This window comes from Carcharhinus amblyrhynchos, chromosome 15, assembly GCF_965287045.1.
Source record: "Carcharhinus amblyrhynchos chromosome 15, sCarAmb.v2.hapA, whole genome shotgun sequence".
Taxonomy (NCBI): domain Eukaryota; kingdom Metazoa; phylum Chordata; class Chondrichthyes; order Carcharhiniformes; family Carcharhinidae; genus Carcharhinus; species Carcharhinus amblyrhynchos.
The window spans coordinates 71,127,141-71,153,571 of record NC_137338.1 but is presented as its reverse complement, the minus strand read 5'-3'; positions in this window follow the sequence as shown (position 1 = coordinate 71,153,571).

Sequence of the window (26,431 nt, the reverse complement as noted above, 5' to 3'; positions counted from 1 at the left end):
TATCTGCCTGTCTCTTGGTCAATGCATCCGTCTTTCCTTCCCCAGTCATGTCTTGAGCCAGTTTTCTAAGCAATTGGGGAAGAGTTTTGGTTGGAAAACCTGGAAGTTTTGGAGGGGGTGAGGTGGGGGGGGTGCAGTTTTCCTGTCCCACTGACCATGGAAATCATAGCATGTGGGGGGCTGATCATGCAAAGATGCACTAGGGTGGGATTTTCTGGTTTGTAAACATAGTAAACATACTACATTACAGCGCAGTACAGGCCCTTCAGCCCTCGATGTTGCACCAACAAGGGAAACCAATCTAAAGCCCAGCTAATCTACATTGTTCTAATATCATCCATATGTTTATCCAATGACCATTTAAATGCCCTTAATGTTGGCGAGTCCACTACTGTTGCAGGCAGGGCATACCAAGCCCTTACTACTCTCTGAGTAAAGAACCTACCTCTGACATCTGGTATTGGGACGAGTGTAGCCAGAAGATCCCACCCTTGGTCTCTTCACACACTGTTGAGTTTTAACGTCAAATGGCTTTTTTCTCTAGCAGTTTTCCTCAGTCATATAACAATCATGGCTCCCTGTTTGGTGGGGAACACTGTGGAGGAGATCACTGCCTTAGGGCAAATGGAGAATTTGCTGTTGGGTATCATGTCTTAGGGTTCCCAGGAGTCTGAAATAATCACACCTTTGAACTGGAGCTGACATTGAATGTACTTCAGAGATCTCACCATGTGCTGTGGAATATACACTGTTTATTTCAGTACACAGACCATAGTGCAGTTGTGAGTGATGTGGCACTCGATATAAATGTGTACACATGTATAACAATATAGTTCCAAAATCATATTGAAATAATACAATGTAGCAGTCTCTTTAAAAATCTGTAATGCCACTATATATTAATATCACCATTCTAATCATTACCTTTTTAAGATTGTCTAAAATAAAGCAAATAACAATTGATATTAATAATTCAACTGAACACTTCAAGATTCTTTTATCGCTTGCTTTCTTTTCTCAAAACATTACTTATGATATTGTTCTGATGGTAGGATGTTGTCCCTCACTTCATGGATAGGATGTTTATGGCTCCTGATGATGGTTGACTTACGGTACTGGTGATATTCTGTGTGTATCTCCTGGTGCTGTAGAAATTGTGTCTGATGTTGACGGTTGTCCCTCCATGTTGGCCATGCTGTTGATGTTGTTTCACTGTCTAATGTTGTAGCCAGTGTCATTTTTTGGTGTTCCAGCTTCAGTTCTGGTCAAATATGGACTCTCCTCCTTCTCCATCTGCTCATCAGTTTCAGCTCTGGTGATATATATGATCTTGGAGTCCCAGTTTCACCAACAATCTCTGCTGGGCTCCAGGTTTTCATGATTGGATCCTGTACATATTCAGCCTGTCTTATCAACAGCCAGGCAAGGATTTAACATGCTTGTTGAAGACTTGACCTCCTTCTACCTGTGCATCACTGAGGATGTATTTTGATTTGCAGAGTTGTTTTATACTCACTGCCCTTGTGTAGCTGAGTTAACTATTCCAGGTCAGCCTTGAGAGGTGTAGTTTGGAGTGACAATAAGACAAGTTTCAGTCTTCGTTTCTCAGCATTTCATGAGGGTTCTCGTTATAGTGTGGACATATCTTTTTGTAAAATTGTGTCCCCTTGGATAATGTGATGATGGGGTTATGATATTGAAGCCATACTGTTTAGTGAATTCTCAAACTCTGTGGAGGTGGAGCAGGCGACGGTGCAGAGGGACCTCGGGATCCTTGTGCATGAGTCGCAAAAACCCAGCTTGCAGGTGCAGCAGGTGGTTAGGAAGGCGAATGGGATGCTGGCCTTCATCGCGAGGGGGATTGAATATAAAAGTAGGGAGGTCTTGCTGCGGCTGTATAGGGCATTGGTGAGGCCACAGCTGGAGTACTGTGTGCAGTTTTGGTCGCCGTACTTACGCAAGGATATTTTGGCCTTGGAGGGAGTGCAGAGGAGGTTTACTAGGCTGATGCCGGAGTTGAGGGGGTTGAGCTATGAGGAGAGGCTGAATAAATTAGGCTTGTACTCGTTAGAGTTTAGAAGAATGAGGGGAGATCGCATTGAGACGTATAAGATGATGAATGGGATGGATAGGATAGAGGTGGAGAGACTCTTCCCGCCCAGAAAGGACAGTAGGACTAGGGGGCACAGCCTCAAGATAAAGGGGGGGCGGTTTAGAATGGAGTTGAGGAGGAACTTCTTCACTCAAAGGGCGGTGAATCTCTGGAATTCTCTGCCCGTTGAAGTGGTGGAGGCTACCTCGCTAAATATTTTTAAGACGCGGGTTGATGGGTTTTTGATAAGAGAGGGGATTAAGGGTTATGGGAAGAGGGCGGGAATGTGGAACTGAGCCAAGACAGATCAGCCGTGATCTTATTGAATGGCGGGGCAGGCTCGAAGGGCTAGTTGGCCTACTCCTGCTCCTATTTCTTATGTTCTTATGTTCTTATGAGTTCCATTATCACATATTCTTTCAGGAATCCCTTGCTCATCGAACAGAATTCATACAGTGGAGATGATTGTTGTAGCATTCAAATTTTTCATCTTTCTGTTGCTATTCTTGGCTGTGTGTGAATAAATCAATTCCCACAATATGCTTTGGCCTGGGTGGTATTTCAGTAACCATCATCTCTTCTTTCTGATGTGTCTGTCTATAATTCTGGCACATTCTACATGTGAACATCATTCTTTCAATGCCTCTGATGCCCATCTAGTACACAGCTGATCTGGCTCTGAACTTACACTTATCCAATCCCGTCTGGCCTTCAAGTATCTTCTGGAGAAGTTATCACTGCATCATTTTGGGTTTGGACTAGCTAGCAGGACACCATAGGCTAGATTCTATATTCTTGACCAGCTCACCCCGACCATAAAAATCCATCTCGAGCCCAAGCCCAAAACACTGGTGCCCCATAAGTGATGCTATGCTGAGAGCAGCGTTAATTGACCCAGAGTACGATTTCCAAACTCACCTGGGAGACAGCCCTGCCCAAGAGACCCATTGGGCAATTTTATTGGCCTGCAGTTCTGTTAGTGCAGCATTGTCAGAATAGAGTGGTGGCTGAGACGTCAGGCAGGCCCTGAAGAACAAATATCATTGGATCCTGGACTTCAGGTTAGTCTGGGGCATTTGGAGGTGTACGCCAGTGAGAGAAGGGGATGAGTTCTGGGTTTTAGAGGCCGGCATGGATGGTGGGGAGACTTACGTGAGGGGAATGGTTATGAATTTTTGGTGTTGGTATCTCCAACAGGCAAAGAGGACATCCCAAAGAAGGTACTGTCCCCTTTCAGCTGACATCAACCCGCATTGTGAAAGTTATGGGCTACCTTGCCTTTGCCTCCCCCATTGTACATAATATAGAAGCAGAAGTGAAATGCTGCTCTTAGTGACCTTAATTGGCTATTTAAAGGCCTCAAAATGTCCAAGGCTCAATTTGAAGGTCAGCAATTGTAGAGCATCAGCATCTTCACCAGGAAATTTGGATACCTCTGAGGCAGGTTGGAGACAATGATGGTGAGTCAACATGGAGATGCCCTCGCTGGCCTGTACAGTCGTGAGCATTCCACTGAGCTAGCAGCACACGATGCAAATGACTCCTCAGTGGTAAGATGCCAGTGAACCCATCAGAGGTGGGAATACATTTCAATGTTGCTCTCCATTATTTTCCTGCTCCCTTCTCCCTCTTCTAAGACCCAGGTTGGGAAAGCGCAGCCCTCTTTCTCTATGGTATAGAGAAAGACTTTTATACCTTATAAGGCTTCTTAAATTCATCCCCCAGTTTGTTTTCAAAATTGCTTGGGAGAATAAACAAACTCAAATGCCATTTTGTCTGTACAAAAACATTTCAATATGTGTAATTAATAACAGTCTGTATCTTTCTCTTTGTCTTGGTCTCTGAACCAGTTGCTCTCTCCAAAGTAAAATTGAAAAAATTTGCTATGGTTTAACTGTGAAACCTTGTACCAAATAACCTAGTGAGTGCTGGCATAGGAGTCATTGCTAAAATCCTTCAAAGGACAGGATGATAGCTTTGGGGAAAAAGTTGGCTGGAACTTTCTAGCTGTTCACGCCAGTGTGATCTCCTGGTTCCACCGACAGGCGCACTCTGCCACGGATTTCCCAGTGGCATAGGGAGTTGTCAATGGGAAATCCTATTTACAGCAACAGGACCAGTAGATTCTATCACTGGTCAACAACATGCTGCCTCCCACCATGAAAAACACATCGCAAGGAGGCCAGAGAACCCCACCCATTAACCTCAACATTAGTCTTTTGAGAGATCCTCAGACCTTCTAAGTAAAATCCTTAAGGGAACTGGTCAGCGACAGAAAGGATTATTTCATACCTCTGTTTACTTACTTTGTAAAATATATAAATGTTAATATGTTAGAAACCTTACTTTGGAAACCTGACACCAGCGGGCTGAGGAAACAAAATGGCAAATGACACCATTTCACAGTCTGCTTGGAGCAGGGATGTCAAGCTTATTTTAAATGGTGAGCCTGCTACCACACCTTGGTACATTTGACAAAGAAGTACTAAAATCATAGTAGGTAATGGTAAGCCATGTTGGTACTTAATTATTACCACTGCTGTTTAACTGAAGACCAGCCTCTGCAGTGCCTAAATGTCTCTCAGTTCATGATGACCAAAACTGAAGGCAGTATTCAGGGCACTGACTATCTTGAGTACCATAGAGTTTGATCATAACCTCCTCTGATTTATAATCTACCTGTGTTCTGCATCATTAGACATCCTATTGTCTTTATTGATTGCAGCTGTGGGACAGGTTCCAGTTTACCAAGTCTTCAAGATCTCTTTTAGCTTCTCCCTTAACTATTTTAACACCATACCATCTAGTTTGCCTCACATGCAACACTTACACTTGCCAGCATTACATTTTATCCGTCATTACAAATAATGCACAGGTACTAACTTTTTTTTATTCTTATCTGTATATCTTTTCCAACTGCAGTGATTGGCATTTCAGGATAATCCTTAGAATGTGATCCCCTTTAAAACCTTTACTTTTTAAAAGAAACTTAGAGTCATAGAAATCTTAAATCTTTCCTTAATACTTTGAGATATTGTAGAACTGTCAAGAGATTTTAGGTTCAAGGTTGCTGCAGTAGCAGAGATTCATAAATCTCCTTTCCAGTGCTTCAAACAAAGCTCATTTCAACAAGAGTAATGATGAAACAAAATTGCAATTCGGATTGTATCTTGAGGCCAGTCCCTGTGGGATTCATTAATTAACCACATATAAAGTGCAAAGAACAAAAAAACTTAATTAAGTTGTTTTTTTTCTCCAAGTACAGTAAGTGCCTCCATTGACTCTGCTAGTTAATCAGCTGAGGAAAGATATTGCTCCTGATACTCCTTCGATCCATTCCTATCTCCTTGGAATCAAGCTATCCAACAGAATGTCATCCTATCCAAAGTCCTCCATTTTACACCCCAGATTTGCAGCCTTGGGGTGATAAATTCACCACCCTCATCCGCCTAGAGGGAAGTCTCACTTGAAGGAAGCACAGGTCAGAACAGGACTGTAACTCTATCTCTATATCTCCACTCCCTTTGAAAAAAATCCTGCTGCGTTTGCAGGATCAATGAATTAACCATCATATTTTCATTTCGCCAACAACTCAGCAGCTTCCATCTGGACAAAACATTTTGTCACTTCAGTCATTAGTCTTGTAATGCAAATTGTAATCTGGCCTCCTGTTTTCCCTTTGCTCATTTTGAGAGCTTTGAGAGCCTTTTTCCTTGGATGGAGATGGCTAACATGAGGGGGCTTAGCTTTAAATTGAGGGGTGATAGATATAGGACAGATGTCAGAGGTAGGTTCTTTACTCAGAGAGTAGTAAGAGCATGGAATACCCTGCCTGCAATAGTAGTGGACTCGCCAACATTAAGGGCATTTGAATGGTCATTGGACAAACATCTTGATGATATTGGAATAGTGTAGGTTAGATGGCCTTTAGATTGGTTCCACAGGTCGGTGCAACATCGAGGGCCGAAGGGCCTGTACTGCACTGTAATGTTCTATGTTGCATGTTCTATTTTCCACGTTTCAGTTTTTGTTCTATTTCCTTTGGGCCATGCTATGGAATGCAGATACCACTCTAACACCAATATCATAACCAAATCATCAAATATTTTCTTCCACAATTACTTAAGAGAGTCAGGTATCATAAGCTAACATACCAATCTTTTAAAGCTAGCCAAAAATGATCAAATTGTATTAATTGTTGTACTGAAAACAAGCAAGCAGCATAACTACTAGGCTAGCAGAGCTGTAAAAGATTATACACAACAAATTATACATTGATACACAGAAATATTAACAAGAATGAAGCATGTATGTTATCAAAAGTGGCATCTTGAGGGGAATTGTTTGATAGAGCAGACGCAGCACGGTTTCGTTAAGGGGAAGTCGTGTCTGACAAATTTATTGGAGTTCTATGAGGATGTGTCTAGGGCGGTGGATAGAGGAGAGCCGGTGGATGTGGTCTTTCTTGATTTTCAGAAGGCGTTTGACAAGGTGCCTCACAAGAGGTTATTACAGAAGGTCAGGGGGCATGGAGTTGGGGGTAGGGTGTTAGCGTGGATAGAGGATTGGCTGTCAAATAGGAGGCAGAGAGTGGGGGTCAATGGGTGCTATTCGGATTGGCAGTCGGTGACTAGTGGAGTGCCCCAGGGGTCGGTGCTGGGGCCTCAGCTATTTACCATTTATATAGATGATCCGGAGGAGGGAACCGAGTGTATGGTGTCGAAATTTGCTGATGACACCAAGATTGGTGGAACGGCAAATTGCGCGGAGGGTGTGGAGAGTCTGCAGAAGGATCTAGATAGGCTGGGCGAATGGGCCAGGAACTGGCAAATGGAATTTAATGTTGGCAAGTGCGAGGTGGTCCACTTTGGTAGGAATAATGGTAGGAAGGACTATTACTTACGGGGCGAAAAACTGCAGCAGGCGACGGTGCAGAGGGACCTCGGGGTCCTTGTGCATGAGTCGCAAAAGCCCAGCCTGCAGGTGCAGCAGGTGGTCAGGAAGGCGAATGGGATGCTGGCCTTCATAGCGAGGGGGATTGAATATAAAAGTAGGGAGGTCTTGCTGCAGCCTTATAGGGCATTGGTGAGGCCGCAGCTGGAGTACTGTGTGCAGTTTTGGTCGCCGTACTTACGCAAGGATATTTTGGCCTTGGAGGGAGTGCAGAGGAGGTTTACTAGGCTGATACCGGAGTTGAGGGGGTTGAGCTTTGGGGAGAGGCTGAATAAACTAGGCTTGTACTCGTTAGAGTTTAGAAGAATGAGGGGAGATCTCATTGAGACGTATAAGATGATGAATGGGATGGATAGGATAGAGGTGGAGAGGCTCTTCCCGCTCAGAAAGGACAGTAGGACTAGGGGGCACAGCCTCAAGATAAAGGGGGGGCGGTTTAGAACGGAGTTGAGGAGGAACTTCTTCACTCAAAGGGTGGTGAATCTCTGGAATTCTCTGCCCGTTGAGATGGTGGAGGCTGCCTCGCTAAATATTTTTAAGACGCGGGTTGATGGGTTTTTGATAAGCAAGGGGATTAAGGGTTATGGGGAGAGGGCGGGAATGTGGAACTGAGACACGACAGATCAGCCATGATCTTATTGAATGGCGGGGCAGGCTCGAAGGGCTGGATGGCCTACTCCTGCTCCTATTTCTTATGTTCTTATGTTCTTATAATAACAGGGTATGCAGATTGTCTTATGTACCCTATTTTTCTTAATTGTTCCATTTGCTCCAACAAGTAATCCATTTCATACTTATTACTTAGAAAGTGCTCATCTAACTGGGTTAGAGACACAGAGGAATCTCAAAAATATTTCAGTCACTAAAAGTTGTGCCGTAAGTTAGCAAGGTCATTGAAATAAAAACAAACCAAGCACTCGACTTTATTTCTAGAGGGATAGAATTGAAAAGTCGGGGTGAGGGGTTGGTAATGCTAAACTTGTATCAAATCTTGGTTAGATCACACTTGGAGAGTGGTATACAGTTCTGAGTGTCAAAAGGGTGAGAAAATGGGAGGTCTTCGAGCCATTTTTTCCAGCAAGGTAAGTTATGGTAATTTATGGCACTCTGCATTACAGCAGCCACGATGGTCACGCAATACATTCCCTTGCCTTTATAGATTGTGTTCATATCCCTCTTCCCAAAATATCGGAGTCATTTTACAATTTGATGGTTTCTCATCAATTGTGAAATCTCTGACCAGTGTGGTATGTTGCTACTCTATTTCGTGTCTACATACCGAAATGATCTCTTTTAATTGTAGCAATCACTACCTAGTGCTATCCACATCTATTCTTACTCGGGTGATATGAGTATTCTTCATATTGTTTATGTCTTGACCCTACATCTGAGTCTTTACCCACTCCAATACACCCTACTCAGTACACTTTCAGAAGTTGACCCCCATTCTTTTCTAACCAGGGCAATGCCAATACCATCAGTACGATAACCTTATCTATGTGTCAAAGTGCACCGTCTATATCCACTTTTCTCAGTTAAACTTCATGAATTATAAAGGGGGATTCAATTACCCTCTGTTGCCATGTCCTTGCTGTACTATACACAGCAAAAAATAAACAAATTACACAGGACTCTTCGAATAAAGTCTTGATTCTGGTCAGTCTCATTGTGTGCCTGTATCAGCTCATTTATTTTATTCTGGATCTTCTGCAGTTTTTGCACCAATTCATCTGTAGCCCATAATATATTCTGACACTCCCTCGGGATATCACCCTCTTGTTGATTCATCTTTGACAAGAATCCATTTAATTGCTTCTTCAGTTCATCATGTTCCCACATACTTTCTATATATATATCCTGTTTATTAAAGCTAAACCCTGCCATGGTTCCTATTCCAAGCCATTCCATCAGCTCTCTTTGTGATTTAAACAGATCCTCTTTAAGTTCCCCATCTTCGCCCTTGGTTCCTATTTTCTATTCTTTATTAACAATTCCTTTCCTAAATCTCCTTCCATTAATTGTGAATAACTCCTTCACATAATTCAGTTGACAGATTCAACCTCAAATTTAACCCAACCAGCACTATTTCAGAACACACATTGTTGTGTATTTCTTGACTCGATGACTATTAATTTATTCATGTCTATGTTTTTCATTGGATTGGACAGGTCTTTCCCTGAGGTTGTGTGTTATGTCTTAGTTACTACAGTTAGTTTTCCCTGCACAGGAAAGATCACATGTCGTTCCCATGCTTTCCTATCCCCTTTTGATATGTTGCTTGTCACATCTGTGTCCAATTTGGTGCTTGGTCAGGATCTGTTCCACTCCGTCTGGTTCAAAGGAGTCTTTCTGGTTTCCTGCATATGGGACTCCCAATTTTATCAGGATCCCGTACTGGGACGCATTTCCCGCTGCCGCCAAAGTTATGGCCGGGAAACTCTGAGCTTGAGCATGGCTGGGATTCTCTGGTCCCATTGCTGTGAATGGAGATTTGGTTGAACACCAAATTCTCTGTTCTCACTGTCAGCGATGGTGACATCGGAGAATTCTGGCTCGTGCTTTTGAGAAGCCAAAATTTATCACTGATTTGGGATTAAATGTTTGGCAGTGGGATTGGGTCTCTGAACTTAATCATTTGGAGGCTGTCTGCTTCTTTTTCACTTTTCAATTGAAATTTCAAATTTAAATGGAACCTGTCAGGCTTGGTTTCCTTGGACTTATAGTTGATCTGTGTGAAATTGTAATCTCTTGTCCTGGCAGAGATAAGGCCTCCTTCAGTCTCCCTCCAAGACTTTTTTTGTTCAATTCTTAATAGAGGACTTGAAGTTAACTTCCATCACCGTAAGGAAATCCAGATTTCTGTGGAGTTGGGAAGATTCTATGCACCTTTAAAAATGGTGGATGAAAACCTGATGTGCAAGTCCCCATTTCCAAGAGATCCACTTTTTTGAGGGCATGGGAAAGGGGAGTGGTATGAATCACACAAGAGGGAAATCCAAATTCAGCAGGGCCATTGGTGAGTTCAGGCTGACTGCACTGTAGGCGTTACAAGGCCTCAACCCACAGTTTGGGAGTTACAAATTAAAGATATAAATGCAAATGCTCTTAAAGTGTGGATAAGGCCTGTTTAAGTGTCATCTCTGAAGTTTTCTAAATGCCCCACTCTTTAAACATGAAACACAAGGCTGAAGCTTTCGGTACAAGTTTTAAAAAACCATGCTGTATTGCTGTTATTGACAGATAGACATAGACTTGAAAAAAAAACCCTCTGGTCATTTTCAATAGCAGTTTCATTAGAATTCTCTGTTGACATTTTCCCGAGGACAATATTATGTCATGATTAATGCTTGGCTGACTTTCAATAAACTACAATCGCATTAGGATGCCCTGTGTTCATCGTTTGGTTGACAGTTTAAAAAATCTATTACAGCACTTTGATGCAGCGTCTGCATGGAAGTACACGTTTTTGTAAGAGATTAATCACCTGAGGAGATGTAAAAGCTTTGGATGGGCTTCTTGAATGGGAATTCTTTTCACAATGTGTACAAGGGTGAGAGCTGTATTAGATTGCTAGAAGTTCATTTCTTTCATCTCCGCATGGCTCTTGCTGTCTTTTTGCGGCAGGTGCTGAATAAATGGCTATGGAAGTGGCATGGGAAATGGGGGAGGTGGGCTACTGAGTTGACACGGAGGTGACAGGAGTTGGGGTTGGGCTTAGAACAATGAGAGGTGATCATATTGAAATATATAACATTCTCAGAGGGCTTAATGGCATAAGAACACAGAAACAAAGGGATCAGGAGAAGGCCATTTGGCCCATCGAAGCCGCTCTACTATTGAAGCTGATCATCTACTTCTATGCTACCTTTCTTCACTATTTCTATATCACTTGATAGCATCAGCATCCAGAATTCTATTGATTCCTGTTTGAACATACCTGTTTTGAACATACTCAACGATTGAGCTTCTACAGCCCTCTAGGGTAGAGAATTCCAAAAATTCACCACCCCCTGAGTGAAGAAATTCCTCCTAAACTCAGTCCTAATTGATCCTGAGATTGTTTCAACTAATTCTAGGCTGGAGAGTCAAAAACAAGGGTGTCATAGCCCCAGAATAAGGGGTTGATCATTTAGAACTGAGCTTAAGAGAAATCTCTTCACCCTAAGCATTGCGAATCACTGGAGTTCTTTATCCCAGCGAGCTCTGCTCAGTTCCTAATGTTCAAGGCTGAGATTTTAGGGAACTCAAATGTGGTGATAGGGTGGGCAAGTGCGGTTGAAGCAAAAATCAGCTGTGATCTTATTGACTGGTGGAGTAGGTTTGAGTTGACATATGGTCTTCTCTGCCTCCTGTTTCATTTGCCACTTTGTTGCAATGGCACAAAAGTACAAGGAAGAGATAACATGGAGCAGCAACAAAGATAGTTATGTATTTTTTTCTCTTTGTGGTGCTTGACTGGAAACAAATCAGAAACAAGTGATTTTCACTAACAATGAATATTTATCAGTTTAAGATATTTCAAAATGTTTGGAAAATGAACAGCTAATCTTCAGACATATTTGTTAATTCAACTCAGATAGTGTGAATTGTTAATGTGAATGATTGGCAGCAGATGACAAACTAACCCATTTAAGTGAAGTTCTGACTGGATGTGGAACAGGCGGATGATATAGTACTGCTGGTAAGGCTGTCCCAGCTTCTCAGACCAAGTGAGGTGGCAGTCGCGTCGTGAATGGCCTTTAACTGAAGAAACATTTGAATTAACGCAAGGCAGAAGTTCATCAGCTATGGAAAAGCAAGTCATCCAATCCCAGCCAAAGAGAGAATGCTGATATGACACCACATTTGATTCTTGGACATTTTTATCTACTTGCAATTCCCCTCATTGGTATCAGCAACTTTCCACATCGAGTTTAATGGAACTTCATGGAACATTAATTCAGTAATAAATTCTCCTTTGGTTCAGATTTGCAAGTATACGAGAATGTACGGTTCATTTATTCATTTTTAGCAGGACAGTTGGCATTTTCTTCCACTTCTTTTATCCTTATGTTTGGGATGGGATTTTCTGACCCTTTCCGCCTTTTGGTCCTGCTGAAGATGACCCTGTGGCATGGCCGGTGAGCAATGCAAATGGCCATTACCTACAGCAGGGCTAAACGATCCGGCTGCCTCTGCTGCTGGGAATTCTACCCTGGGGGTGGCGTCGAATATCCTGGGCTTGATTTTACCTTTGATCGCTGTCAGGACGAAGCTGTTGGTTTCTAATGTCTGCATTTGGCTATCTAAGTGCTGTCTCCATGACTGTACTTAGCAACCATTTTAATTCCTGAACCTGTACTCTTGACCTAACCCGTTCATTTGTTTTCTTATCCATCCAGTACATGGGAAACAGGATTCAATACCCTGTCTGCGGCAGATGTGGAACATATGCCTTTTGTGTTAACCTCATCTGTTACATTTTCTTCTATGTGTGGGATTATAATGTGGTTGCATTTCTGACACAAGACATTTTTTAAAATGGACATTTGCTTTGATCTAAGCAAATTCACTTTGACTCAAGGTGAATTGCACAACATATTTTCTGACAGTGGTTTAGAAAGCACTGAAATCTTAATGTGCCTCGCAGTGTTTCAATTCAGCTCCTTTTGTTACAGTGTGCCCAAAGCTCCTTTCACATACAGCCTTGAAATAGAAATGTCGGGAGGGAACCATTTAGAAAAACCTTTTAAAACACTGCTGGAGAGAGAAAAACAGAGCCTAGCCGAATTTTGAAAGCTTGGTCTGGAATTTGAGCATCCCATCTTCCGGTTGGCACATTGCAGCCCTTGGGACTCAACACTGAGTTCAGCAACTAAACTTTCTTCCTCATCTTAAACCCCCACTTTATACCCATACATGTGTTGCCTCAACGTAAACCTCCCCCACCACCCACCCTCCCACAGAAGGTCATCTGTCTTTTGTTCTTAAGGTTGCTAGTTTTTTTTTGCTTGTCTCTACATTCTCCCACCTTTCAGTTTTAATGAAGCATCAGCTTGAAACATCAACTCTGTTTCTCTCCCTGTTGGAGGCTGGCAGACGTCATGAGGTTTTCCAGCTTCCTCTGTTCTTGTTTCAGATTCCAACAACTGCAGTATTTTGCTTATTCTGGTACTTGGGACCAGGATGAATTAGGGATGCCAGCTCTACTGCATTATTCTTGTGATACTTCTTAGAAGTGCTTGATGGGCTGAAGGGCCTGGTTCCTGTGTTTTATTGCTGTTTCTTTCTTGTTCCTTTTGTTGTTTGTAAATGCCCCCAGGGGGTAGGAGGCGAGTTCATTGGGCAATAAATGTAGCTGAGCATTTCCAGGGGTGAGACATTGCCATGCTGGGGTGAGCCACTACCTTGCTGAATAGCTGTTAGGTTAGGCCAGGAGTTGGAAAATAGGGATAAGTGTCTGTGGCAGTGGCACAGTGGTACTGTCACTTGACTAATAATCCAGAGACCCCAGGGGCCACTAGTTTCACATGGCAGGTGGCGAAACTTAAAATTCAATAAAATACTTGGAGTTAAAAGTCTAACGATGACCATGTAACCATTGTCAGTTGCCGTAAAAGCCCATCTGGTTCATTAATGTTCTTTAGGGAAGGAAATGTGTCATCCTTACCTGGTCTGCACTACATGTGATTCCAGATCCACAGCAACGTGGCAGGCTTTTAAATGCCTTCTGAAATGGCCTAGCAAGCCACTCAGTTGTACTCAATCACTACAAATATAACAAAAAGGAATGAAACTGGACAGACAACTCAGCACCAGAAACAACAATGGCAAACCCAGCAAAGTTCTCCTTGCTAACATCTCGGTGTTTGTGCCAAAATTGGGACAGCTGTCTTGCAGCTTGGTCAAGCAACAGCCTTAAGAATTCATATTCATGGAATCATACCTGACAGATAATGCCCGAGACATTACCATCACCAGTCATGGCAGTGGCACAGTAGTATACATTTGTGGGAGAGGGGGATAGTTTCCCTGGGAGTCTCCTGAACATCAACTCTAGACCCTATGACGTCTTCATGCCACCAGGTCAAACATGGGCAAGGAGACATCCTGCTGCTTATCATATACTATGTCTCTTCAGCTGATGAATCAGTATTTGATGTGATATGATTAATTATTGTCGTATGTATTAGTATACAGTGAAAAGTATTATTTCTCACGCTATACAGACAAAACATACTGCTCAAGAGAGTGCAGAATGTAGTGTTACAGTCATAGCTAAGGTTTAGACAAAGATCAGCTTAATGCAAGGTAAGTCCATTCAAAAGTCTGATAGCAGCAGGGAAGAAGCTGTTCTTGAGCTGGTTAGTGAGTGACCTCAGACTTCTGTATCTTTTTTCTGATGGAGAAAAGTGGAACAGAAAATGTCCAGGGTGCATGGGGTCCTTAGTTATGCTGGCTGCTTTGTTGAGGCAGTGGGAAGTGTGAACAGAGTCAATGGATGGGAGGGTGGTTTGTGTGATGGATTGGGCCGCATTCATGACCTTTTGTAGTTTCTTGCGGTCTTGTGTAGAGCAGGAGCCATATCAAGCTGTGATACAATGAGAAAGAATGCTTCCTATGGTTCAACTGTAAAAGTTGGTGAGAGTCATTGCTGACATGCCCAATGCCCTTTTTCTTTTGTAGAGGTGTTGGTGGGCTTTCTTAACTATAGTGTCGGCAGGACAGGTTGCTGGTGAGCTGGACACCTACAAATTTGAAGCTCTCAAGCATTTCTACTTCATCCCCATTAATGTAGACAGGGATATATCCTCCACTATACTTCCTGAAGTTGATGACAATCTCCTTCATTTTGTTGACATTGAGGGAGAGATTATTGTTGCCGCACCAGTTCACCAGATTCTCTACCTCATTTCTGTACTCTGTCTCATCATTGTTGAGCTCCAAGCCACTACTGTGGAGTCATTAGCAAACTTGAACATTGAGTTGGAGGGGAATTTGGCCACAGAATCATAGGTGTTTAAGGAGTGTAGGAGGGAGCTGAGAACACAGCTTTGTGGAGCACCAGTGCTGAGGATAATTGTGGAGGAGGTGATGTTGCCTATCTTTACTGATTACAGTCTGTGGGTTAGGCAATCTAGGATCCAGTTGAGAGGAAGGAGCCAAGGCCCAGGCCATGGAGTTTAGAGATGAGTTTTGTAGGAATAATGGTGTTGAAGGCTGAGCTGTAGTCAATAAATAGGGGTCTGATATAGGTATACCTCCATGTTGAACATCACTTGGAGGAAGCACTGAGGGTTGTAAGGACACAGAATGTACTCTGGGTGGGGGACCTCAATGTCTCTCACCAAGAGTGGCTCAGTAGCACCGCTACAAACAGAGCTGGGCAGGTCCTAAAGGACAAAGCTGCTGGGCTGGGTCTGTGGTAGGTGGTGAAGGAACCAACAAGAGGGAAAAACATACTTGACCTCTTCCTCCCCAACCTGCCTGCCAGAGATGCATCTGTCCATGACAGTATTTGTAGGAGTGATCACCATACAGCCCTTGTGTAAGCAAAGTCCCGTCTTCACATTGAGGATACTCTCCATTGTGTTGTGTGCCACTACCACCATGCTGACTGGGATAGACTTCAAACAGATCTAGCAGCTCAAAACTGTTAGATGCTGTGACCACAAACTGTAACATCATAGCCCAGCATATTCCCCACTCTACCATTACCACCAACTCCGGGGATCAACTCTGGTTCAACGAAGAGTTCAGTGGGACAAGCCAGGAGCAGCAGCAGGCATATTTAAAAATGAGATGTCAACAACACAGGACTACTTGTGTGCCAAGCAGCAAGTAATGGACAGAGTTAAGTGATCCCATAACCCATAAACTCTGCAGTCTTGCCAACATTCAGCCAGAATGGTGGTGGATAATTATACAACTCGCTGGAGTAGGAAGCTCCACAAATACCCCCAATCTCAATGATGGAGGAGCCCAGCACACCTATGCAAAAGCTAAAGCTGAAGCATTCACAACGGTCTTCAGCTAGAAGTGCGGAGTGGATGATTCATCTCGGCTTCCTCCAGAGATCCCCAGCAACTCAAATGTCGGTCTCCAGCCAATTGGTTTGCCTCCACCTGATATCAAGAAATGGCTGAAGGCACTGGATTTACAAAGGCCCTGATAATATTCCAGGAATATTCCTGAAGACTTGCACTCCAGAACTTGCCGTGCCACTAGCCAAATTGTCCCAGTACAGCTACAACACTAGTGTCTACCCAGTGATGTGGGAAATTGCCCAGATATGTCCTGTACTCAAAAACAGGACGAATTCAACCTAGGCAATTAGTGATGCATCAGTCTATTCTTGATCATCAGTTCAACGATGGAAGGGGTCATTGACACCACTCACTCAGCAATAACCTGCTCACAGATGGTCCATTTGGGTTCTGCAGGATCACTCAGCTCCTGGCACAAAGGAAAATGTTTGTGGTGGTTGGAGATCAATCACTTCAACTCCAGGACATTGCTGCAGGAGTTCCTTTGGACCCAACCCATCTTCAGTAGCTTCATCAATGACCTTCCATCCAGTAGGAGGTCAGAAGGTGAATGTTTGCTGATGGCTGCACAATGTTCATTCATGACTCATCAGATACTGAAGCTGTCCATGTCCAAATGCTGCAAGAGGTGGACAATATCCAAGTTTGGGCTGACAAGTGGTGAGTAACGTTTTAGCCACAAAAATACAAGGCAATGGCTATCTCCAACAAGTGAAGACCTAACCATTGTCCCTTGAAATTCAATAGCATCACCATTACCATCACTGATTCCCCACTCTCAACATCCTGGGAGTTACCATTGCCCAGAAACTGAACTGGACTAGCCATGTAAGTACTGTGGCTACAAGAGAAGGTCAAACGCTAGGAATCCAGTGGTGAGTAATTCATCTCCTGAATCCCCAAAACCTGTCTGCTATCTGTACAAGGCACAAGTCAGGAGTGTAACGGAATACTCTCGACTTGCCTGGATAAGTGTAGCTCCAACAATACTCAAGCTTGACACCATCCAGGACAAAGCAACCTGCTTGATTGCTACCCCTCCACAAACACTCAATCCCTACACCACTGACGCACAGTGGTAGCTTTGTATACCAACTAAAAGATGCACTGCAGATGCTCACCAAGGCTCCTTAGGCAAATCCTTGAACACTACCATCTATCTGGAAGGACAAGGGCAGCATGTTCCTGGGAACACCACCACTTGGAGGCTCCCCTCCAAGTCACTCATTATCCAGACTTGAAAATATATCTTTCACTGATGCAGAGTCAAAAGCCTGGAATTCCTCCTCTAACAGCATTGTGGGTATATCTACATCACATGGACTGCAACGGTTCAGGAAGGCAACTCACAACTATTTTTACAAGAGCAATTTGGGATGGGTAATAAATGTTGGTCTAGCCAGTGATATCTACATTTTAAAAAAGCACACAAATGCGCAGTGCTCAACACAGCGCAGGTTAATTAATCACACTTCGGTTTTCCACAAATAAGTAGAAATGTTTTGATGTCCCTGCTATGAATTTGGCAATCAGGCAGTAACATGCACCACGCTGTTCAGACACATTGCTTTACCCCCGCCCATCCCAGCCTATTAATAAATAAGCTCTTGAAGGATCTTACCCAGCTTTTAATTAGAAATAAGTGGGGTTCTTGTTCCCTTCCAACTGTGCAGGATTTTGAAAATTTCACACTGTACCAGAAGCACTGAGATTCTGAGACAATCAAACCTAACCCTGCTGGCATTTGAAAACCCTGCTCGACATTTCAGCCCAGTGATTATTTGTCAGAACATGACGCTAATATTGCAAGGAGTACAATGTTATGGGTTTGAATGAGGGAAAGCTAGAATCCTCAAGTGATAACATTGAGTGTTCTTTTCACACCAAGTTGTGCTAATGTGCTCGGACATATACATTTACACAAATTAAATCTAACCCCCTCTATCGCACATTAAATCCAACTGTCAATCTCATAGGTGTAGAGAAAAAGTTTAATGCCCTAACCAGGTGAGGAAAGGTGGGCACAGTTGCAGATACAGTTACATTCTGCACTCCATCCATCTCAGGACTGTTTTTTGTTAAATTTGCTCCATCCCACTACTTCTTACACCACTCCTTACGTTTCAACAGCACCAATAATTACCCCTCACATCTCCATTTACCCATCCACCGCTGCCATTTGACCTAATCCTGATGCAGTTTGATGGCTCTCCCTGTTGGTTCCCCTCAGCAAACACAATGCACCCATCTGGTATGCACACAATCAGTCTTGGATCAGTCCTTTCCTTCTCCTTTGTCTTCTGTGTTCCCCTCGCTTGAAACAGGGGAAAGAACTGATACAGCTGACAGCTGCAGAGGAAGAGGCCACAGAGATCTGTGGTAGCTCTGTGTCCCTGACCACTGTCGATGGAGTGACTGGGGAATTTACAGCTGCCCAGTGGTAGATGAAACACTACTGATTCATATTCCATACAAGATTAATTATGTTGACTTGATTTCAGCAACAGAAAAATATGAAGCAGTATTATGCTGAATTGCACCATTGTTGTTACTGATCAGCCTTCTCTCTCCTCCAGAACTTTTACACGTACAGCAATGTACCTGATGGGGATATTTCAGAGGATATGATACTTTCTAAAGGTTCTCCTTCATAGGACAGACATCAGGAACTCTCACTTCAATGAATCCAATTAGACACACTGGACAGAATTTTACCGTGGGCTCTGCAACTCCAACATCAGCCGTTTGCTTAGTGATGCGCAGCAACGCCCACAGCATGGATTCAATTCCCATACAGGTTATTCATGAAAGCCCTGCCTTCTCAACCTTGCCTGGGGTGTCGTGATCCTCAGGGTAAATCACCACCAATCAGCTCTGACCCCTCAAATGGGAGAGCAGCCCATAGTCATCTTTGCCTTTTACCTACAATGTGGATTCCAGGACTGCACACAGTTCTCTAGCTGGGGTGTTTTTATATAGTTCCAGCATAACCACCCTGCTCTTAAACTTGATGCCTCGGCTAATACAGGCAAGAATGCCACATGCCTTCTTTACTACTTTGTCCACCTGTCCTCCTACCTTAAAGGATTGGTGTACATGTACACCCAGGTCCCTCTGATACTCAGTGCTTCCCAGGTCCTGCCATTTATCATGTACTCCCATGCCTTTTCTGTCCTGGCCAAGTGCATCACCTCACACTTATCCGGAATGAAATCCATTTGCCACTGAACAACCCATTTGACCAGCCTACCTATACCCCCCTGTAATCTAAGTTTATCCTCCTCACTATTTAATCACCCTACCAATCATCTCAGTTTCAAGATATCACTGCAGGAGTTTCTCAGGGTAGTGCCCTAGGCCCAACCATCTTCAGCTGCTTCATCAATGACCTTCCTTCCATCATAATGTCAGGAGTAGTTGGCAGACGATTAGTGTTCAGAACTAGCTGAAAGCTATTGAATAATTCTGCACCCATATGCAACAACATTCCAGCTTGGGCTGACAATTGGCAAGCAACATTTGTGTCACACAAGTGCCAGGCCATGATCATTTCCAACAAGAGAGGATGTTCAATGGCATTGCCATCATTGAATTCCCCACTCCCAACATCTTGGGAATTACCATTGACCAGAACCTGAACTGGCCTAGCCATATACGTACAATGGTTATAAAAGCAAGTCAAGAGGCTCAGAATCCTGTGGCAAATAACTTGCCTTCTGATTCCCCAAATCTTTTCCAATATCTACAAGCCAGGAGTATGATGGAATACTCTCCACTTGCCTGGATGAAGAAAACTAACAACAGTCAAAAAGCTCAATACCATTCAGGATAAAGTGTCCCCCTTAATTAGCATTTCACTCAACCTTTAGCATTTAATCCCTACAACACTTGTGCTATCACAGTGTCTACCATCTACGAGGTGCACTTCAGGAACTCACCAAGTCTCTTTAGACAACATCTTCCTAATCCATGGCCGCTACCATCTAGAAGGACAAGGGCATCAGATGCATGGGAACACACCACCTGCAAGTTCTTCCCAAGTCTCACATGATTCTGATTTTGAAATACAGTAAATTCCCACCATTCGCGAAGGTCCCATTCTCACAAATTCTCACGTTGTGCAAAATTGCGAATGGGGGAATTTGCACATGTGCAACGTGGATACATTTTCTCCATGAAAATGAGTTGGGAAAGGTATTCTAAAACCCGGGTGAATGAGTTTTGGGGTCGCGAACTGGGATATAGGGGGGAGGAAGTCAATGCCGTGGAGGACTTTGGAATGGGCAAATAATTGGCAAATGCACATCAGTACATTTTGGTAGGAAGATTACTTGGAAGGTGCAGGTCTAGATGAGATAGTAGAACAACGAGTGTGAATCATAAAAGTTTCACCTCGGGTTTGCAAGACCACAAGATACCAAACCAAAGACTCAGCTTCATTTTTAGAGGGATAGAATCAACAAGTATGGAAGTTATGTTACACTTTTGTTGATTCCTGGTTATATTATACTAAGAGTGCTGCATGTAGTTCTGGTCCCATATTAAGATTCTGAAAGGTTTTGATACTGGATACAGAGAGAATGTTTCCTCTTGTGAAGAAGAGCTTAACTAGGTGCTGTCCATGAAAATGAGGCGGGAATGGTATTTTAAAACCCGGTTGAATGAGTTTTGGGGTCGCGAACCCCAGGAAGGATGTAAATAAGGTTGAAAGTGTGCAGAAAAGGTTCACAAGGAAGTTGCCGGGACTTGAGAAGCTGAGTTACAGAGAGAGATTGAATAGGTTAGGACTTTATTCCCTGGAGCATAGAAGAATGAGGAGAGATTTGATAGAGGTGTATAAGATTTTGACGGGTATGGAGTGAATGCAAGCAGGATTTTTCCACTGAGGCTAGGGGAGAAAAAAACCAGAGGGCATGGGTTAAGGGTGAAAGGAGAAAAGTTTAAACAGAATATTGGGGGGGATTCTTCACATAGGGAGTGGTGGGAGTGTGAAATGAACTGCTGGATAAAGTGGTAAACGCGGGGTCACTTTTAACATTTAAGAAAAACTTGGACAGTACACGGATGAGAGGGGTGTGGAGGGATATGGTCCAAGTGCAGGTCAGTGGGACTAGGCAAAAAATGGTTCGGCACAGACAAGAAGGGCCAAAAGGCCTGTTTCTGAGCTGTAAATTTTCTATGGTTTCTATGGAACCGGGATTACAGATATAAATAAATTTGTACTGGTAACCAAATTTGCGATACAGAGGGTCACGAATGATAGGCTTTTACTGTATCTCACTGTTCCTTCACTGTCACTAGGTCTTAATCATGAAACTCTCTTCCTAACTGCACAATGGATGTAGCTCCAATACGTGGACTGTATTGATTCAAGAAGGCAGCTTACTACCATCTCCATAAGAGCAATTAGAGATGGGTAATAAATAATGGCCATATCTCTTGAACAAATGAAAAAAAACGTCTGGCTAAAGTGGAGAGTGCTGCCACTTAGTTGAGCTAGCACTCAGGGGATAGAAGGAGCACCTGGAGGTCCAGTTGGCAGCTGACATTTCAGTGCTCCGTGTCTTGAATTTTCAGGATCAGGTGACCTGTGAATTGCAGACACTGAAGGATGTCCAGCATCTGTTTGTGATTTTCTGAGCTTGAGTTTATCAGACCAGCTGGATTCATAACTTATCCGACAGCCTCAGAGTTATTCTCCATAACTTATTTTCATTCCATGTGGTTATTGCTCAACCAGTTGCATGACAGCTTGTTTAATCATCAGAGCTGAATGCATGCTGAGTAAAAAAGACATTGTTTATTGGACAATTGATACAGTACTACGCTGAGATGGAAATTCCAGCCTTGGTGAAGAACATTACTCTTCATTTCATACCTTACGTTGCCATCTGTGTACTGTTGCCTGGGTGCCTCTAAGCCTCTATCGAATGCCAACTATTCCCTTTTTTGGCTGATTAGCCAGCGTAGTGACTGAACAATAGATAACACTGCTGTGCCACTCATTCCAAAGAGTGAAAAAAACTAAATACTCCGCATACTAGAAATCTGAAACAAAAACAAACGGAAATGCTGGAAGAATATGCTGGCAGAATTTGTGGAAAATGGAATAGTGTTAACCTTTGAACTCCTCAGAACCTAAAGGTAACTTAGCTGAATAGTTTTATAGAAAGGAACTGAGTGAGGAGAAAGTCAGGGAAGGGCAGAAAGATCACATGGTGTGGCAGTGGCATAGTGGTATTGTCACTGGGCTAGTAATACAGGGTCCTGGGACCCGGGTTCAAATCCCAGATAGTGGAAAAGTCTTAGGATGACCATGAAAACCATTGATGGTTGTCATCACTAATGCCCTTTAGGGAAGGAAATCTGGTCTTTTCTATGTGTAACTTCAGGGCCACAGTAAGGTGGTTGACTCTTAAATGGCACAGCAGCCATTCAGTTCATTAGGGATAGGATAGCCAGTGCTTACATCTCATAAATGAATTTTCAAAAATATGAGAAAAGAGAAACAAGTTGCCCAGTGCCCTTTGGGCAGTGTTAATTTTCCCTTTGGGTAGTGCCAGGCCTTCACTGCCAGGTTGGCACTGCCCAAAGGTTATCCCCTTACCCCTTAAATCCTGGGGGGGCTTCAGTGGCTTCTGTTCCTTCCCACGGGGTTGGATGCCTGTTCTCCATTAATGAGGAGCAGGGAACCACTCCCAGCGTGGGGAGAGTTGCTAGTGGGCCTGGAGAAATCTGTCTTGAGCCTCCCAATCATACGGAAATGTCAAATTGAATGACATTCCCATATGGTAACCAGCTCCGCTCCGTGACCCCCAGTGTGAATCCTGTGAGGTGGCTGCTGCTGATACCTCTTGACCTGCTGCACTACTACAGCAGCACAGCAGGCTGGGAAAATTGCCCCCATGATTTCCAAACTGGGGGCAGAAAGTCAATGCCGTGGAGGACTTTGGAATGGGCAAATAATCGGCAAATGCACATCAGTACATTTTGGTAGGAAGATTACTTGGAATGAGCAGGTCTAGGTGAGATAGCAGGACAATAAGTATGAATCACTAGAAGTTTCACCACAGGTTTAGCAAGACCACAAGATACCAAACCAAATACTCAGCTTCATTTTTAGAGGGATAGAATCAACAAGTATGGAAGTTATGTTACACCTGTGTTGAACCCTGGTTATATTATACTAAGAGTGCTGCATGTAGTTCTGCTCCCATATTATGAAAACTAAATGGAGGAGTTGGCCAGCATGAAGAGAAGCAATGACAATACCCAGAAGGTGTGGGCACACAAATCAGGAGAGGATTTTCGCTTGAAAAAAGTAACAGAGAGAACCCCAATAGAGGTGTTTTAGATTCTGAAAGGTTTTGATACTAGATACAGAGAATGTTTCCTCTTGTGAAGAAGACCTTAACTAGGGGCCATCCGTATAAGATAGTCACTGAGAAACCCAATAGGGAATTGAGAAGAAAGTCCTTGACTTAAAGTGTGGTGAGAATGTGGGATGTGTTACTGCAGGGAGTGGCTAATGAGGATAGTAAAATATATATTTAAGGGAAAGCTAGAAAAACAATGAGGATGACAGGAATAGAGGGTTACAATGATAGATTTAGATGAGGAAAGATTCGAATGGAACAAAGATGGGGGAGACTCGAACATGGAATAGTTGGGCCTAATGGCCTATTTCTGTGACACATATACTATGTTAGGTGGAGGACGGGAGATAACTAAATGGCAGAAGTGATAATAACATAAGATAGAAGGATACAGAAATGCAGAATAAGCAGAGACTATTCGGATGGGCTGGAGATTTCTGGCCATGCGTGCTGGTGGATCTTCCAGTTTCACAGCGGTGAGGGCTGCATTCAGTAGCAAACCGTGTTGACCAAAGCAAGGACCAGACAATCTCCTGCTGGCCAATTGTGGGTCACTACCACCGCCACAAAACACATGGCGGGTTTACGCAGTAAATCTTATCCAATCTCTGATTTCATTTAAGTCTATTTTTCTAACATCTCTCCACTCACTCGCTGAGTATTCTTGGTACAATTCAGTTTTTATAGGAGACTTTGAAATAAACGTGATAAAGGATCAGATTCCAGCAATATTTTCCTATATTGGATTTGGAAGTAATTGTATTTTAGAGCCCTGTCCTTGGTGGCAGCAAAAATCGAAACAGAAAATAAGTGTACATTTGTGTTAACATTTATTCTGCTTGTAAATTAAGAGAAAGGGCCTTCAATGTGAAGAATTCTGTTACTGTTCTGCCAGAACAGGTCTGTCTACTGAGATAATAATTGGCATAAGATTACAATAAGGCAGAAAGATATTTGGTGTGAGGAACTGTGATTTAAATAGAATGCTGATATGGGTTGTGAGTAATTTCTAGTTTAGGAAATGTGTTGAATAGATGTTGGGTTTACAAATAAACACATTTCATTTTCTGATTTATTACCATTATGCTGACTAATGTTTTCTACATTCAGCTTGCAACGTGAGTGTTTGATTAGACTACTGTACAGCACTTGTTGCGAATTCAATGCTTAAATATAATGGAACCATGAATCATGGAACATTGCAACACAGAAGGAAGTTTTTCAGTCTATCATGCCTGTGCTAGCTCTTTGAGAGAGCTATCCAATTAGTCCCATTCTCCGCTCATTCCCCGTAGCCGTGCAAATGTTTCATTTTAAAGGATTTATCCAGTTCCCTTTTGAAAGTTACTGCACCCACTGCACTTTCAGGCAGCACATTCCAAATCCCACCAACTCACTGCATGATAAAGTTTCTCATCATCTCCATTCTGGATTTTTTGTCTTTAATCCTCCAATTAGTGATCTTCCTGTCATAAGCAACAGTTTCTCACTCATAGGATGGGATTTTCCTGCTCTTCTGCCACTGGGATCATCCAGTCTGGCTGCAGGCGATTCCCCTCCTCCTTCCGATAGCGGATCCCCAGGTGGCACGGTCAGTGAGCAACGCACATGGCCATTGAGCAATGGTGATCATCTCCGCCACTGGAAAAGACACTGTGGAGGGACTGGGAAATCCTGCCCATCATTTTTAGCATCTCTATTTGTCCCCTTAATTTTCTCTGTGCCAAATGGAACAATCAGAGCTTCTCCAGTCTCTCCACAAAATGAAGATATATATGCCAACTATGACTGAATAATTGAACAGAGTAATATTATAATAAATGTGACTCCTTTTCAATTTTCATAGTGTCAGATCTTTCCCTTGTAATTTTTAATAAGTTTAAATGATGCTACAAAAGTAAGGAATATCTTAACACTTCAGAAAATACTCAGACTGCTCCAATGATGGTGGAGATGTATCTGAAGTTTGAAGAGGTGCCAAAGTGATGAATGACCTAGATCCAATCCTGGGTTATGAATAAGCCTCATTACCTCAGCTGAAAATGAGTTATACAAACATGAAACCTGGCTGCAGTTTTCAAATGGAAAAAACAGAAAGAGGGAAAACTTGCATTTTACTTCCTACAGCAGCAGTGGAAGTGGTCCGCCATTGGTTGGTGGTGGGATCTCCCTGTCCCGCCAATGTTTGTGGGGTTTTGCATGCCCCACACCCTCTGCCACCAGGAAACCAGTGGCGGTGGTGGGAGGGGAGGGAGGGGGTCACCGTCGGTGGGACAGGAAGACCCCAGTGGCGGGAAAGGCTGAAAAATCTTACCCACAGTGCCTTTCATAATCTCAACTTGTCTCCAATCCAACCACTTGCAAACTTTTCTTTGAAGAGTAGCTTTTGCTGCAATGTAATTGCCAAGATGGGAAACAGGAGGTATATTGTTTTTTTCCAAACTAGTCACCTGGCTGGCCTACGTAACACCACACTTGCTCACTGAGCGAGATTGCCTAATTCCTGTAAATGGTGCATCTTTCATCAGAGGCTGCTTTTCGAACTGGGCAAAATCCATTCCTTTCATAGAACATGCTGCAATTCTTAAGTCTGAAAACCCTTATTCTGTGCAGAGGAACTGAAAGCAAAGTGATTTTGTCACTTGTGAATTATTAGTTCTTTCTTGGTTATGGCATAAGCTTGGGACAGTTGATTCTAGATAATTGGATCTTTGATCCAAGGATTGAATTTCAGTATAGCAATCTACTCCCACTTCACTGCTGTCACCTACATCGGAGATAAGCTGAGCGATTGAATATAAAAAGCAGAATAAAAGTTTAAAATTATTGTGAATAATCTATTTTAATTGTGAAGTATTGAAATGTAGACAATTCACTCAACTTTCAGCTAAACGCCATTCAGAGATAACATTTTGATCTGATTCTGTTGAGGGGTTTCTGTGTCGGTTGCATTTATGGTGAACTTGTTATGATGGGAATATTGC